The sequence below is a fragment of the Leptonychotes weddellii genome, chromosome 14 (assembly GCF_054177405.1).
Source record: "Leptonychotes weddellii isolate Sample4059 chromosome 14, ASM5417740v2, whole genome shotgun sequence".
In the NCBI taxonomy this organism is placed as follows: Eukaryota; Metazoa; Chordata; class Mammalia; order Carnivora; family Phocidae; genus Leptonychotes; species Leptonychotes weddellii.
Window position 1 is genome coordinate 15,553,279 of NC_138382.1, and position 17,579 is coordinate 15,570,857.

The following is a 17,579-nucleotide window of genomic DNA, read 5'->3' on the forward strand; positions in this document are numbered from 1 at the left end:
CGGGGATGGGGTTTTGCTCCGTCCCAAGCTTTCTGTTTTTCATTTATCAATACTAGCCTTCCCATGGATCAAAAATCTCCAGCGGTCCTCTCATCTCCATGTTACCTGCCCTCCTAACCTACCTCTTGCACAGCTGCTCTCTTGAGATCACACCAGGTTGGCTTCACGCCTGTTTTATTTTAGTAAGCGCTATTTCCAGAACTCCCAATTTCATCAACCCTTCCTGGGTATTTCTGGGAGTTGGATGTAGAAAAAAGTATTTGCTAAGTAACATTTTTATTTCTCTTTGAATAAAAGGTTCTCTTGCTTCATGGGCAGTGGTGGCTTTCTAAATGGGGCTTCCATGTTGGGTTTGGACAACCCTATATCCTGCTATGGGAAGCCTGTGCTCCTTTCTGAATTTTTGGACTGGAAGGGACTTTGAAAGATTTCTGTGTGCAGGCAAAACTATACCTAAACATTCCGATTAGCCACCGGAGGCTTCCAAACTAGCTTCCCACAAGCTTTGACAGATGTAGCTTCTCCAGTACTCAGTTTGTTTATCAGGCTACTTTTTCGGGTAGGAGTTCAACAAACATTTCAGTCCTAGAGCCATATGGAAAGCATTAAACTAGTCTGGAGGAGGGTACAATACAAAAAGAATGGTTCAGACACACATCTTGCCCTTATTAAAGAATTTAAAATCTAAGTGGATAGAGAAGAAAAGACACACACCAGGTTCACCCAAAACAGCACAAGTAGAGTCAAATGCCACAAGAGGTAACCATGAATTTCAGAGGCAGGAGTAGCACCTCCGACCAAGGTCACAGAGTCCACGAACCCAGAAGCTCCAGACAAGAGGTAGTGTTTGGGCTGGACCTGGTGGATGGGCTGGGGAGGGAGGGGGATAGATTACATCTGAGCACTCCTGTTCCCTTTCTCCCCGCTTTGTCCTCGGCCCTCAAATCCACAATCAGGATTTATTCTGTTCTTTCTCTGTATGAGTCAGAATCTTCTCGGAGCTTGTCAGGGTGTCCATTGGGCCTGATTCCTGTCTTCAAACTGGGAGTTCTCCTTCCTCTCCTTGTAAGATTTGAGTTGGCCGCTGCCCCGCAGGGAAGAGGAAGACTAGAGGAAAATGTCACCATCCCCTTCACATCCCAGCCCAGTAGGGACACCTCAGTAGATGCAGAGACTTGCAGGCCTGTGCTCTTGGAAACAGTGGCTAAGTGTAGTCATAGAGACCACAGGCCAGCATGGGACCAGGACTTCATGCTGACTAATCAGATGTGGATTTAGCTTTCTGCAAGTGCTTCCACTCAAGCTGGCTCGATCTTGTTCGGATGGGGGGCAGTCACGCTTTCTTCACCTTGCTTATGTCAACTTGCGTCAAGCGCAGCAAAGCTACAGGCTCTCAGTCATGGGGAATGAAACGGTAACCTCTCCCCGGATGTGTCCACTCTTCTCCAGGCCCCTCTCCCTCAATTTGCAAGCACTCTACTTCTCTTCCATGTCTGTCCTTCTGGGATCGCCTCCCTTCTTTCCGCCCTAGGTAGAGTTCCAGCCTCTGTGATGTCTCAGGTGGACAACCACCTCCCACCCTGCCTCCCATGTCTCCCACACCAATGCCAGTCCATTGCCAATCACAACACCCAGCTCAGAAAACTCCGGCTTCCCACTGCCAATACACATAACACCAACTTCTATGTTTCAGCCGCAGGGCTCTCCAGCATTTAGATCAATTCCCCCATGGGTCCCCTAATGCTCTACTTTGCAGACAAAATGAGCTCCCAGTTCCCCAAGTCTTGCTGACCGCTCTCCTGCCCCTACAGCTTGGTTTATATTCCCTTCTGCTGAAGTGCTCCTTCCCCCGACTATTGAATCTACTTTACCCGTGAAGCCTGAACTTGCTCCTTTACAACCAAGGAGAAAGACCAAGGCCCTCCCACCTTTAAGGGCTCAGAGCTCCACGGTTATACCTCTTATGGAATTGACTTCACTCTACCCATTGCAAGCCATTTGTTTTCTCCTTCTCCCCATTAGAGTGAGGGTTGCATCTTGATTACTTTCACATCGCACGCAGTCCTTAGGGGTAGCATCGTGTCCATAATAAATGCACAAGCTCTGAGAGTGGTGTTCAGTTACACTTCCCCCTAATTTTTTTCACCTTTCCCCCAAATTTTTAAGGGTTGGAAAGGAATTAGGAAATGCCACCTTATCCTTAAAATAGAAGACTGCTAGATTTTTTTTTAAGCCCTGAGAACTTCAAATGCATGGACTAGATTTTGCGAGAGGCTTTTGATAAGGCTGAGAGGAAAGAGTACAAGATCTAAATATAAGTATTCCAATTAAAAAAAATAATAATAAAACAAGAGCTAGGCCTCTTGGTCCTGATCTCAGTCCAGCCACTGACTGTGACCTTGAGCCAATCCCTCACTGTAACCGGGGCTTTTTTTTTTTTTTTTCATTTTTGCCTGTAAACTGAAGAAGTGAGTGAAAATGAATTCTAAGATTTATTTCAGTTTCTATTACCCTAGCAGTTGGAAACTCAGGATGTGAGAATGATACAGAGAATCAGGAAACTATCAAAATAGTAGGCAAATGGCTTGCTGGAGCCCTCAAATGATAATGGTGCTCAGACAGGGAGCATCCACTCCTGCCTCTTCTCCTACACCCCTCTTGCACACCTAACTCCCCCAAACCCTCACGATTCCTGCCATTATTAATGCAGAAGGACCTGTATCCAACTGTTCTTTGTCAATTCTGATGCAGACTGGATACCAGGGACAGAATCTGTCCTTCACTGCTTTTCCCTCTGCCCCTTCTTCCCCTTCCCCTTTTCCCCAGCTATACTATTAACTGGAATTGATAAAGAATTGAGAACCCATCCCAAATTCAAATACTACTCTAGCAGGAAGTTGGTTCCTGTAAAGCCTCTATTTACAAGATCTTGGCTCATCAAACAAAGGGCAAGCAATTCCAGACTTGGTAAAAAGAAAAAAAATAAGCTTCTATTTGCTATGGGTGAACTCAGGTTTTCCTATCATAAACTATATTGAGTACTTGAACCTACGGGCAAACCCCACACCTTGTGTTCTCGCTAGCTAGGAAGTATGAAGTCTAAAGGTCAAGGAAGTATTATGATCCTTTAATAAGAGATTCAATCTTTCCCTAGTACAGAGCCATTCAAGAATGAAAAACCAAATGGAATGTAAAAGAAAATTTACTGGGATATACCAAAGAGAGCTCTCACAATGGAAAAAAGTTAATTGGCTTCTAGTTAATAGGAAGGAGACTCTGGCTTATTATCCTTAAGTACCTTTGAAGCTTTACACCTTATTTTGGACATAAAGGTTACTTTGAGTTACAAAGCAAAATCTCCTGGGGATGTTTAGGTACTGATAACTGTGAGGGACAACAGCCTCATCTTGTTTTATCCATCTTTGAGTTGCAAAGCAAGGTTCAAGCCATTTTAAAGTACAGAGCTTTCACTATCCTGAATACATGTAATTTACCAATAAGGACAGGGTTTTCCTCCCAGATAAGAAGTCTCTTATCAATTAAGAGAAATTTCATGGGTCATTTTTTTTTATTACCAGGAATTTTAATCTAATGATTCCAGATTTTACTTTCTGCAAATATGATCAATTAAGATTTTAAGAAAACTTTCATCAAATTGAACATTTTGAAGTGGTCTCATTCAGTGGCAGCTCCCATTTCTCTCTATGGCTTTCGGGCAGCCATCCGGGAGGAAATAAGCCTGGAAGCTGGGCTCGCTCACAAGGCAGTTTGCATAAGACTGATACCACGTCAAGAGTTCAGATGAAAGAAGGGGGCGGTTTACACAGATGCTGTCCCTCTCCCTTGAATCACCAAGATCAACCAGTATTCTGATCTCAGGAAGAATCATACTTTAAATCCCTCCCAGGTGGGAGTCTAGTTTTGTTTTGTTTTGTTTTGTTTTTTTGGTTTCCACAGAGGAATTTAATAATCCATGTATTTCTTGTTTGAAATTGACCAGGTGGTCATTTTGTTTTAGTGTCTCACATAACTTAGCATCTCAGTGAAATAGTGATATTCTGTCCATAGCGTATTTTTTTTTTTTTTTTTTTTTGTCCATAGCGTATTTTATCTCCGGATTTTGAAAAGGTGGGAGAGAACAACACAAGTCCCTTTTTGAGGATGACCTATTTCTGCAGCTTAGAACTTAGGTAAGATTTAAAGATTACAAGATTCATTCAAAAAAAGGAGAAATGTATGTTACTAGCTTCAGCAACTATAAGCTATAATACAAGAAATAAAAATGCCACTGTACCAGGGCCGCTCCTCTTGTTAAACAGACATTGGAATACCCATTAGGCAAAAGTCCTAAAGGGTTTCCAAACTGTCACTTCCTTCGATTTTCTATCTCTATTTTCATCATAGACAGAAAGGAAGACAAAATGTTTAGAGCTGTTCAGAGCCTGTGTTCCCTAATTACCTGATTGCCAAGGGAGGGGCAGGGGATAGCCGTCAAAGACCACAAGCCTTCACAGTCTGAGTTGATAGAGAATGAAACGCAGCTACCAGCTATCACTGGCGAGGGGCTGGGCAGAGCCCCCCATCCTCTCCTCCTCCTCCTCCTCTCTCCCCTTCCAACTTCCCAGCAGCAATCTACCGGTCCGCGAGAACGACACGCTCCATTGCGATCTGGCCTCCGGACACCCGATCCTCCCAGAGCCGCACCGGGACCCACCTACCTCCTGAGGATGCGAGGAGGCTGGCTACCCGCAGGGCGAGAAGGATGCTCGGTTGCAGCTCCTCAGCATCCCCCTTCCGGAGCGGTTAACTGGGAATACACATTCGCCTCCATTTTCTGGTCACGTGATCACTGGCACATCTAAATAAGGATGATCACCTGCCTCCCAGATCTCCCAGTGAACCGGCCGCCACCGGTGCTCTCGGGCTGGGGGATGGAGCCGGGGCTGCGCAGAGTTTCGTTTGGGAGCATAGAATACTCTTTCATCCAGGTTGTGGAGTCTGAGAAGCCCCCTTGACTTTCGTGTCTGCTCGGAAAAACTGCTCCCACCCCCGTTCCTGAGTGAGGTTGGATTGTGAATGGGCTCAAGGCACAGGTTGGAAGGAATCTAGTTCCCCTGAAACATCTTTAAAAAAAAAAAAATCCTGTAGCTTCAAAGAACACGCAGTAAGATGGCAGCGTGATTATTTTCTTCACATGGGCAGTGGTTAAGACGGTAACAAACTGGACTTTGGAAGCATGGTGAGATACATAAACAAGGCCAATTGGAGGTTCCAGAGAAGGTTATGATGTTTGCACAAAATCATGGCTATTGGAAGACAGGCGGGGGGGCCATAAAGCATGCGGACTCTGCAGTCAGAGGTCCTAGAGTTTGAATCTAACTTCTACTATTTATTAGCAAGTTCGGGCCAGTTACTAAAGTGCCTGGTGCCTCAGACCACCAACTCACAGGTGGATAATAATAATACTGGCACTTTAAAGAACGATAAATCTAGGTAGAAATCTTAAAGAGTCTAGGTTAAAATCAACTCACAGTAAATGTTAGCTACTAATACCGTTATTAATTCTTAAAACGCTTACAGAAATATTTGACATAGTTAAGGTAAATGAAATAGGAATGAAAAGTTTACATGCTAGGCATGCATTCGTTTGTTTGCTCTTCAAAGAAAAAAAAATTTTGTCAGACAAACCAAAGACTTTTGATCACCATCAGGCAAAATGTCAATGCAGAAAGTAACTATGGGTACCGTCCTCAGAACTGGATTGCTCAGAGCTCCATGTTACCTAACCTTTTAGTTTTTTTGGTGGGGGTGGGGCTGGGGGGAAGGGGGCTATGATAGGGAGATAGGGCGGTTTTAGGTACTCTTCCAATTGATCTACCACTAACAAAATAGGAAAGTGAATTACTCAGCAGAGGACCTGGTCATGGTAAGTACTTAAGAAATATTAGCTCCTAGGGACGCCTGGGTGGCTCAGTCGGATAAGCGGCTGCCTTCGGCCCAGGTCATGATCCCAGGTTCCTGGGATTGAGTCCCACATCGGGCTCCTTACTCAGCAGGGAACCTGCTTCTCCCTCTCTCTCCCTCTGCTTGTGCTCTCTCTGTCAAATAAATAAAATCTTAAAAAAGAAATATTAGCTCCTATTCTTAAAATGAAGGGCATTTCTTTCCTTGCCATGGCTGTTGGGGGTGGTGGGAGGGCAGTGGGGAAGGGAGAAGAGGAAGAAGCAAATTTCTTATATCTTTATTTAAACTAAAAGCCTACAGTCGGCGCCTGGGTGGCTCAGTTGGCTAAACATCCGCCTCTTGATTTCGGCTCAGGTCATGGTCTCAGGGATCATGAGATCAAGCCCCACTTGGGGCTCTGGGTTGCTTGTTCCCTCTCCCTCTACTCTTCACCCCCCACCCCCACTTGCACTCTCTCTCTATCTAAAATAAATAAATAAAATCTTAAAAAAAATAAACTAAAAGCCTACAAAATTCTTCAGAATTGTGAGCAGTTATGAAATAATTTCTCATGTGCCATCTACCTTTCGGCCATGGAGGAGACCTAAGAGGGGGCGGGCATGAGGAAGGTGTGACTTTGGCAGGGTTACTGACTGGCAGAGGTTCAGCAAAAGCCAAGATGATCCAAAGCCATCAGGGAAGCATAGATGGCTTTAGAGCTGGTTGTATCCTGGGTGTCCAGGTTGAAGGCTAAAGATGGGGATCTTATCTCTGAGAAGTGCTGGCTCATTAGAAGGAGTTCCTCTTATCAGCTGGGAAAGCACTGGAGGGTACAGAAAGAGGAGTTAAGTGTTGTAGAACAGACACTGTAACTAAATCTATTTTATAATCTGTTTTAAAAGTCAGCTGATAGGGAAATTAAGTCATCAGTTCAATCACAGATACCTTTAAAAATTTAAGGGGCACTTTATTAAATGGGGGAAATGTGGACATCTGTTTTCAGCAATGATATTTTCTTTTGCCTTGTAGGATGTTGTCTCAGACCGTGCCAGAGCAAAAGAGTCCTAACTCAGAGTCACCTGGGCATTTGAGTAAATGTATTGTTTTATTCATTGTGTCGAAGCAGTTACAATTATTTAAAAAAAAACAACGGAAAATAATTACTGCTTAAATGCAAGAAGTAGCATCCTGATCATTATATAAAGGAAAAGGGTGTGTGGCCGATATCAAATTCTCCAGGGGAGTTTCAGTTATGCTTTGAGAGCCCAATACATCCAAATCATTATTTAATAAATTAAGGTTGAAAAATATGAATAAAAAAGGTCTTTGAAGATATATATTGTCAACTGCTATGTGAGTTGATAGTATGACAGATGACTAAGCAGAAGTATTTTTCTTCTCTGGACAAACTGGTATTGGCAAAGTTGACAGGTGCACCTGCTTTTCTCCATGAGGCTGAGGGAAGTGGATAACAGCACGTTAGGAAACTGAACGCTTATACGAATCTTGGAGGAATTATATACCAGGAGAAGTACAAGGACACTAAAGATAGGTAATTATGGCCTCAATTTCAAAAGAAGAGGAAAGATGGATTTGGCAACATCTGAAAAGATGCATATTCCTGTTATGAACTGTTCGTGTCCCCCCACCAAATTCATCTGTTGGAACACTAACCCCACCCCATGTGATAGTGTTAGGAGGTGGGGCTTTGGGGAAATAATTAGGATTCGATGAGGTCATGAGGGTAGAGCCCTCATGAGTGGAATTAGTGCCCTTCTGAAAGGACCCCAGAGAGCTTTCTCGCTCTTACTGCTTCTGTGTGAGGGTACAGTAAGAAGTTGGCAGTCTGCAACCAAGGAGGACTCTCATCAGAACTTGACCTTCCTGGCACCCTTATTTCAGATTTCTAGCCTCCAAAGCCGTGAGAAGTAAATTTCTCTTGTCTATAAGCCACCTAATCTATGGGAATTTGTTATAGCCTGAACTAAGTCACTCCCAAACTATATTTACCGCGTGTCCCTTGGAAAAGGAAGCAGCAAACACCAGAAATGACCCGTTTCATTAAAAGCAAATTATGTTGGAACAACTTGGCTTTCTTTGCCATTTGTTCAGTCAGGTGTATTTCTGGGGCGCCTACTATGTGGCAACTGCTTTCCTGGAGAGTACATTCTCACATGTGGAGACAGAACAAAATCCACTAAACAAATAAACAGAAGGGGGCACCTGGGTGGCTCAGATGGCTAAGCAACTGCCTTCGGCTCAGGTCATGATCCCGGAGTCCCGGGATCGAGTCCCACATCGGGCTCCCTGCTCAGCGGGGAGTCTGCTTCTCCCTCTGACCCTCCCCCTCTTGTGCTCTCGCTCGCTCTCAAATAAATAAAATAAAATCTTAAAAAAAAAAAGACATCTTCTCTAAAAAAAAAAAAAAAGAATAAGCCAGCATGTCAAGAGAAGTCTAGACAGAGAGTACAGCTGGTGCCAAATCACTGAACTGGAAATGGTCTGGTGTGCAAGCCTGAGGGCTGATGGAAAGAGTACTCTCAGCGACCAGAAATGTAAGCAGCAACTAGGACACACGGGGCCCTCCGGGTGGTAGTAAAGAATCAGAATTGTGTTCCGAAATGACATTGGACGGTGTGAAGAAAGTGGGTGGTGAAAGGAAGATATTTACATCTGAAAGGCCTCACTCAAGCCTGTGAGTGGAGTATGGATTGTAGGAGCAGGCTGACAGGAGGAGATAGGAGTGTAGTTGAAGGATCCATGTGGGCCAACCAGGGCAGGGCTGCCATGTAAGGTTGAGTGGAGTGAGTGTGTGTGTGTGTGTGTGTGTGTGTGTGTGTGTGCTGGACTGATTGGGTCCTGGGGCTCAGGGAGGTCATTATACTCAGCCAGATCATCATAGGAAGTTGAGAAGGAGGCCATGTCCAATAATGTTAGATGAAAGATCCAGGTCTGACAAGTAATTCCAGTCTCCAAGTTCTCTCTGGGACTGGAATTGTTAGTTAGCAGTAGGGAAACGTGAGCATGATGGGACTGTATGAACGTGTAGTGCGATATGGAGGTGCTGACCGAAGTACATAGTAATTGGTGTTCAGGGGCAAAAGTAGGGGCCTCTCAGATAAATAGAAAGAACATGAAGCATACTGACAGGAAGAAAACAAGTATAGCAAAATTAATATCAAGAAAACAAAGATGAAAGCAGAATTTAATAAAGTGGAAAATAAAAAACAGTAAGAAAAAATCGAAATCAAAGCGAGTTATCAGGAAATGAACCCATCTTTAGAAAGACTGAACAAGAAAAAAAAAAGAAAGAAGATACAAATAAATAATATTAGAGAGAGAGAAAAGAATGTAACTGCTGAGTGGAAAAAAATAATAAGAGAATATATGAACAACTTTATTATGAAAGTTTTGATGAAATGGACAATTTTCTAGAAAACTACCGAATAGCAAAGTTGACGCAGGAAGAATGAGAAACTCTGAATAGGCCAGTAATCATTAAGAAATCACATTACTAGTAAAAAAAAAAAAATCTATCCCTCCAAATAAGCAACAGGCACAGACGGGTTCTAGAAATATTACCTAATCCTCATGTATTAGATGATCCCCCTGGATTATATAAATTATTCCAAAGAAGAGAAAAAAGAGAGAAGTTTCCCTAGTTTGTTTTATGGTGCCAATGTAACTGTGATTCCCAAACTAGACAAGAGCCAGATGATGAAGGAAAATCACAGGCCAGTGTCATTTATGAAAATTTAAATGATTTTGAACAGCAGAAGTAAACTAGATTCTTCACTAAGGTTTCTAAGATCCACTCATCTAAATGACTTTGCTATCCCCCTTCAGTTAATATGTGACTTGAAGCCACAACTTCATGAGTATAACTACTGTTTGTAGCCATGAGGGAAATAAAGATGTGGACACCCTAACCACAGCCTCGAGTGGCTTCCATCCAAGTATGTTAGTAAGAAAGACTCTAATAAATACAACAAGAGGCAGAATGTGAGGAAGGCCACAAAACAGGTGCAAAGCATAGGAAGATTCAAGAGAGAGAAGACTTCTGTTTGAAAAGACTGGAGAATGTTTTTGGAAGGAGGAGGCATTTGGTCTGGGTCTTAAATGAGAAGTAGAATTTCAGTGTGTAGAGAATAGGATGGAGGAAGATCGAGGAATTTAAGGAGGTGTTAAGAGCAAAAGGCAAGGGGAAAAAAAAGTCTCTTCAGGGGAACCATGAAGAGTTCTATGAAGAGGATATATGCATTTATTTATACCTCCACTTTAAGGCAATATTGGTAGATATGTAAAAATCCACCACCACCACGTGACTTAAAAATAGCTGGAAAAGAAAAATAGTGGTAGGATCACATCATGGAGTTAGAACTTGGGCAAATATAATAAAATACACATTCCAGAATTCTATACATTTGATACGGGCAAGTGATCCATCTGTGTGTGAAATGAAAGTTTTCAAGGAGCCAACTCAAAAGGATAAACATAAGCAATTATATAAATGTTGTTAATTAAAGGAAATCATGTTCCTTAATAGTCAAGATGGAGCCTGAACTGGACTTGCTCACGAGAACACAGGTATTCTGATTAGAAAATCATGCTTTCAAGGAAAAAAAAAGAGAAGAAAAGAGAAAAGATAGGAAAAGAAAAGAAAATCCCCATACTCTCAACAACATCCTTGGCAAAAGAGATGAGTTTCACTGCGCTGACCTAATGTCTTGCATCAGCGTGAGCCAACGGGAGATAAGAAAAATAATACAGGACAAAGAAACTTTATGGTATCCTCTGCAACATGGGACAAGTACATAGTTCCCTGGTTTGCGCTTAACCCTGGGCAGATTTGGGGACATGTAAAGAAACATTTGCATTACACATTTTTCATTCAATCTTCCATAAATTTTGATTTGGAGTTGATCAACATATTGAGATAGTTTATGGGAGTGAATTAAAAATATTCCTGCTGGGCCATTACCTAGAACAAAACTCTCTTAGGCTGACAATTAAAAGAAGCCACATCCCTTAACCAACAGTTAACATGGAGAGAAGGTAGCGTCCTGATTTCTTCCGTTGGCACAGCCTGGATTTCTACAAAGCATGACCCAATCCTGGGGTGACTCTTCGACAGCCCTTGTTCTAAGAGAACTCTCCTGTGGATCTTAGAACCAGGTCCTCCAATGCACTGGAGGAATAGTTAACTACCCTGTACGTTCACAGATCTCAGTACACTTTTCCGAAGCTGAGGTTCCACGGCTTTCTAATTCAGCCAGCTGTGTGGAATAACATCTGGGTGCTGCTTCAGCTTCACTCTCTTACTTTGTCCCCCTTGCTCTCTGCCCTAGGAGGCTCCCTCCCACTCTGAATTCCACTTGGTTTTGGGGGCCCTTGTGGGAGATCAGAGGGAGGAAGAGGGGAGGCAAGGATCTGCTCTCCTCTGGCTTCCTCCCTGTGGGAAGGCCCCTGGCTGGCTGTGTCCCTCAACACTAGGCCACGGCTATTCTCAGGAAAACTGACATTATTGTTCTGGGTTCTGGAAAGCACCCTCTCCTTGCCCCTGAGGCCTAGGAACGAGAACAGCTGTCCTGTTTCTATTCCTGAGCGACTACACCATTCCTTGTGAGCTCCTCACACTTTGCTTCCATCTTTGTAAATACTCCCTTTATTAAGTATTTCTCGAATTATCCTCATTTGAATGTGTCATCTCTCTCCTGCTGGGTCCCTGATAGACTGATGTATCCTGCTTTTGTAAGCCATGACTTCTTGTCTCTCCTCAAATGCCATCAATTTTCATGGAAGTCTTTTTTTTTTTTTTTATTCCTGACATCAGTTTTGACATTTCACTATTCCAGCTGGAGAAATACCTTGGATTCTTCCTCAGACTAGAAGCCAACACAACACAAAAGGGCTCCTCTGTGGGTGTTCCTCCCATGGGACAGCCGACTTGTACTACCTCATCTTGGTGTTCGTGGCCTTTTCTTGCTATAAAATCCTTTACCACAAAATACCATGTCTATAAATATTTGGAAAACTTAGCTATACATTGAGGGGCTTTGATTCCCTCCCCCCTCTCTGGTCTCTGGCCACTTGAGTTGGCCCCACAAACCACAGATGGGGAACAGCTCACTGACAGGGCAGTAACCATCACAAATGAGCCGTGGTGTAAAATGTGCATTCAGGCCTGGGAAGGGCTCAGTAGGTCACACGACAGAGTGAAGGCTCAGCGGCGAGTTCTGATTCAGTTATTCTCCAAATAACACTCTGGGCATTTTGGCTATTAAACGCGATGCACTTCTCAATGGGACAACGGAAGAATAGGAAGAAATACATCAACCTGTAGAATACTTTGTAAAAAATGATTGCTTTGGCCTCTGTGTCTTATTGACAAGCACCGGGCTGGAAGGGAGAAGACAGAAGTTCAAGTCCTTATGTTACCACTGTCTCATTTCTGGATGACATTAACGGCTCATTTACTGAGCTGGTTTATCTATGAAGTAGGCATAATAAAACTGGCCCTGCTGCTCTCAGTTGGTGATTGGGTGGGACCAGACTTATGTGACATCTGTCCTGGGTAAGGTTGGCCAGTAGTGGAGAGCTAACATGGGCTGGTGGGGAGACACGGAAAAAAACCAAAAAAAAATTTTTTTTTCCCAAAAAGGAGACTAAGGCCTGAGTCCAAGTACAAATTTAAAGAACACTGAATGATATTTAATTATCGCCACCAAGCCACCAAACGCAACACATCAAGTGATCAAATATAATTACAAAAATAAATGAACACAGAGTCAATGCCAAGTTTGGTGTTCTGGGTTTGGTTCAGGGCAAAGCCAAATAACAGTGAACAAACAAGGGACAGCTGTCGTTTATGGAATATCAACTTACCTTGGAGAAAAGGCGAATGTTTGGAACTGGGATGCAGCCCATCCAAACAGCAAGACCCAGAGAGGGGGTAGTATGTGCTCAAAGAGCCTGATTCTTCTGCTTGCCCAAACATATCGTTACCCAACGTCGAGAGAAAGAGTCGACAGATTATTTCTTTACCTGTTTTTCATTTTCAGCATTCACATGGGTTTAAGACCCATTGTACTAATTCCTCAGCTGTAAGTCCCAGACAGAGAAAGTCTGGTTTTAGAGGGTCTCGTGAAAACTGTATAAAGATTTAATGGGGTCACTCACAGGGAGAAAAGGGAGTTACTTCCCACAGTCTTGTCAGACAGAAAAAAAAAGGCCAGCGTCACTAATTTAAAAAGAAAGAATGCACAGCGATGACCATAAGAAGCAGGTTGTGTGCAGTATGACTCTATTGCGTTTGAAGGTCATTTTTATTTTAGGGAGTACCAAATAACTCACCTCACAGGGCTAGGAGCTATAGGTCCACAAATATAAGGATCAGGTTATTTCTTCTTTTTTTTAAAGATTTTATTTATTTATTTGAGAGAGAGAGAGAGAGAGAGCAAGCAAGCACAGAGGAAGAGTGAGAGGGAGAAGCAGACTCCCTGCTGAGCAGAGAGCCCGATGAAGGGCTCGATCCCAGGACCCTGAGATCATGACCTGAGCCGAAAGCAGACGCTTAACCAACTGAGCCCCCCAGGTGCCCCTGGATCAGGTTATTTCTAAATACTGTTTCAAAAGCCCATGTGCCAGAGCTCCCCCTCATCCTCCTCCACTCTGCCTCCCACTGCCCTGCCCCCGCCCCTGCGTGTATCTACAAGAGACCAGATAAGTAGAGTCAGTCTACTTCCTCCTCTTGGAAATTATTTCCATTTATCATCCCTCACAGCTATTTCCTTACCCCACACCCAGAGAAAGCCAATATATTTGTATATTGATCAACCCACTTTTATATAATTTAGATGGTAGTGAGTTTACAAATGTTAATGGTTTCATGTTCACTTAGCATGTAGTTAGTTCAGGCTTTTGAATATAACCTATGATTATTAATATTATTTGTCAACTTGGCTAGGCTATGGCGCCCAGTTATTTGGTTGAACACCATTCTAGATGTTGCTGGGATGGTATTTTTTTTTAGATGTGATTAACACTGAAATCAGCAGACTTTTGAGTAAGGCAGATTATCCTCCAGAATGTGGGTGGGCCTTGTCTAGTCAGTTGAAGGCCTTAGGAGCAGGGTCTGAAGTTTCTCAAAAAAGAAGGAACTCTCCTCAAGTCTGCAACACAGAGACTCTGCTGTTTCCAGCCCACTATCCTGCAGAATTCAGACTCAAGACCGCAACAACTCTTGCTTGAGTTTCTAGCCGGCTGGCCTGTCCTATAGATTTCAGACTTGCCAGCCCCTAAACCTGGGTGAGCCAATTCCAATTCCTTAAAATAATTTCTCTCTCTCTCTCTCTTGATCAAAGATAGATGGATAGCTCCTATTGCTCCTATTAGTTCTGTTTCTCTGGAGAACCCTGACTAGTACATAACCAAAGGACCCTTTTTTCGCAGGACATTCTTGCAACCATGTCTTTTTTAAAAGAAACCTATTAACTAGTTCTTCCCTATTTTAAGAACATTGTGTGTGGTGCAGATTACTGTTCTCTGTGACCCCATCGGAAAGATTGGGCATATCCATCACTGTCTTGGGAGTTGGGGTGTGATCCTGAGCTGGCGGGTCTATAGCTGGAGGATGACCAAGGTGTTGGCAAAGCCTCTGGGAAGAGGGAAGATGGATCCTAGGAACCAGGACCCAGCGCTGCTAATCTCAAGGGAGAGAGTTTCTCTCCCCATACTCATAACGAGTTCTGTTAACAAGAGGAAGTCGGTGAAGTACAAGGAGAAAAACCACCTTCTGAGGCCTCCTTGCATTTTGACAGTATGGCTTGCAGTTCTCAAACCAGTGTGGGAACTTGAGTGAGGGGGTGCAGCAGGGGGAGGGGAGGGTTCGAAGCCAATTTGTAGCTGGTATGTCATATTGCATATACTATCAGCCTACTTCTCTTTTTGAAGCCCAAACTTCAGGACAGTCTTGGTTCTGCCCTATGACCAAACTCTGTGTCAGAAGATGTTTCCAGCTTTTTAGTCAGAAAAATAGGACTATTTTATATTGCTTCTGTGATTATCTTCCTGTGTCCATGGTTTCCTTCATCTCTCCTTCCTAGACAGCTTGGCTGACCTCTTACCCTCTTCTTTGCCTTTCCAAATTATGACCTTCCCTTAATGCCCATCTCGAATTACACCTCTCAGGGCCACATTATGCCTTTGGTGGGCCTTAGGCACTGTTACTTTCCCGGGCTCTTTCCTTCATTAAAAAAAAAAATCCAAAACTGTATTTTACCTCTGCATTGGTAGGGAAAAAATATAATCCACACAGGAACATGATCATTTTTTTTTCTTTAGATGTTAAAAGAAATTCAAAGTTTCACGTGGGCCCTTTAAACTCCTGGGGGTCCTGGGCACTCTGCCTCCTGATGCGGGTGGGTACTAAGCCACCCCGGCTCCTCCTCTGTAAAGGTGCCTTATGCAGATGCCTCCCCTCTTAATTCACTAGCATGAACACACACTCTGGACATGGAAAAACTTAAATTCAAATCCCAGCTTCTTCACCTTCTAACTGGAAACCATACCAAGTGATTCAACCGTTTTATTTTTTTTTTTAAAGATTTTATTTATTTATTTGAGAGAGAGAGTGAGAGAGAGAGAGAACAAGCAAGGGGAGAGGGAGAGGGAGAAGCAGACTCCCCGCTGAGCAGGGAGCCCGATGCGGGGCTCGATCCCAGGACTGTGGGATCATGACCTGAGCCGAAGGCAGACACTTAACTGACTGAGCCACCCAGGCGCCCCTCAACCTTTCTAAACATCAGTGTCCTTCCTTGTGTAATCCCTGCCAGGGTAATATGAGGTAGTGCATACATAGGGCTTAGTACCCCGTCCATGGCAAATGCTCATGATAGGTAGCTATTCATATTTCTACATATGTTGGTCATTAATTACTTTGATTTACATGTTACACTATTATCTACCTCTTTACCTGTGTTTAACTCCCTTCTTAAACTAGAGGGCTGTGAGGAAGTTTTAGACCAGTGGTTCTCAAACTTAAGCGTGCACCAGAATTACCCATGTTAAAGCACAGATGGCTGGACCCCATCTCGATTTCTTGATTCAGGAAGAGTAAGGAGTAGGGTCAGTAATTTGCATTTCTAGCAAGCACCCAGGTGATTCTTTTTTTTTTTTTTGGAGATATTTTAATTTTTTTTTTTTTAAGATTTTATTTATTTGCGAGAGAGAGATTGAGAGACAGAGAGCACGAGAGGGAGGAGGGTCAGAGGGAGAAGCAGACTCCCCGCCGAGCAGGGAGCCCGATGCGGGACTCGATCCCGGGACTCCAGGATCATGACCTGGGCCGAAGGCAGTCGCTTAACCAACTGAGCCACCCAGGCGCCCAAGCACCCAGGTGATTCTGAGGCTGCAGGTTTTATTTAAAAAAAAAAAAATTTTTTTTTAAGTAATCTCTACTGCCAACGTGGGGCTTCAACTCCCAACCCCCAGATCAAGAGTCCCATGTTCTACCGACTGAGTCAGCCAGGCGCCCCGAGGCTGCTGGTTTTAGGACCCCGCTTAGAGAATCACTGTTTCCCACAACTCCCTACCCTCTCAAAATCTAGCACAGAGGGACCCTTTCAAATACAGTCAAGAGTAAATTATTTATGCAAAAGGTAATACAAATGCCAGCGGGAAAATATGCCCCCTCCCCTAATTGTGAGAAAATTTTCATTACTGCAGGGGCTGAGCAGAAAAATATGAGAAAGAAATCTTCCAGAAAGAAAGGGGGCTAGTGATACAATTGAACAGTCTCATCTGTCGAATTGCAGGGGCATGTGCAAAAATGCAGAGAAGAAGCCAAACAATGGCTCAGCCAACTAGAGGCTGCCTGAGTTCTGAGCTCAATCTATAACAATGTCAGAGGGGCTGCTGGGATCCATCTGCTACTCTCTTTCTGATAACGGATCTGGGGTCTCTCTGGAAGGAAATAGCTTGACAGGACGAAAGACAGATTAGGCCAACTGAAAAGGTCTGGATTTAGGAAGCTGACCTTGAATCTGAGCTTTTAACTCTTTATGGCACTTTACTAACCCTTGATATATTCCTGCTGTTCCTTCTTGTTTTCTTATTCCTTTCCTGGAGAAATGCAATTTGCGAAGACCAAAGCTCTCACGGACACATTCTGTTTGTACGCAAGTGAAGCTCGCACAAATGGGAGCTTGAGGAAGGCCTGAGGTCCTCCAGCCCAAGTCACCAATTTTATGGAGGAAGAAATGTAAGCCTAGGGTTAATCTCCAAATACATGGCCAGTAAGGGCAGAGCCAGGCTGGAATCCAGAGTCTTTGACTCATAGTGAGTATGTGGTATGCACAGTCTTTTATACTCCTGAAATGAGTAGGAAAAAGAGATCTTTTTTTTCCACGACATTTTAAAGAGGAAACATCATCTTCTTCTTGTCACAATTTGCCTTTTTGTCCCTGGGAGCAAGAGGGCTCCATCAGGACAAATGAAGAGAAACGAACAACCCTTCATGGTATCAACAGGGCCTGGGAAGCTCGAGAGCAGAGATGACATCCTGTTCCATGACATTCTGCCATATATCCCCTGGCTACCCAGAAACTCCATACAGAGCAGACTCTCAGACACCATGT

General features: G+C 43.6%; 1 protein-coding gene across 3 annotated transcripts in view; it reads right to left on the reverse strand.

Moving 5' to 3' along the window:
- The window catches only part of PRUNE2 (prune homolog 2 with BCH domain), a 232,735-nt gene that overhangs the window by 38,108 nt on the left and 177,048 nt on the right, over positions 1-17,579 (reverse strand). The gene's annotated exons all lie outside the window — the stretch shown is intronic.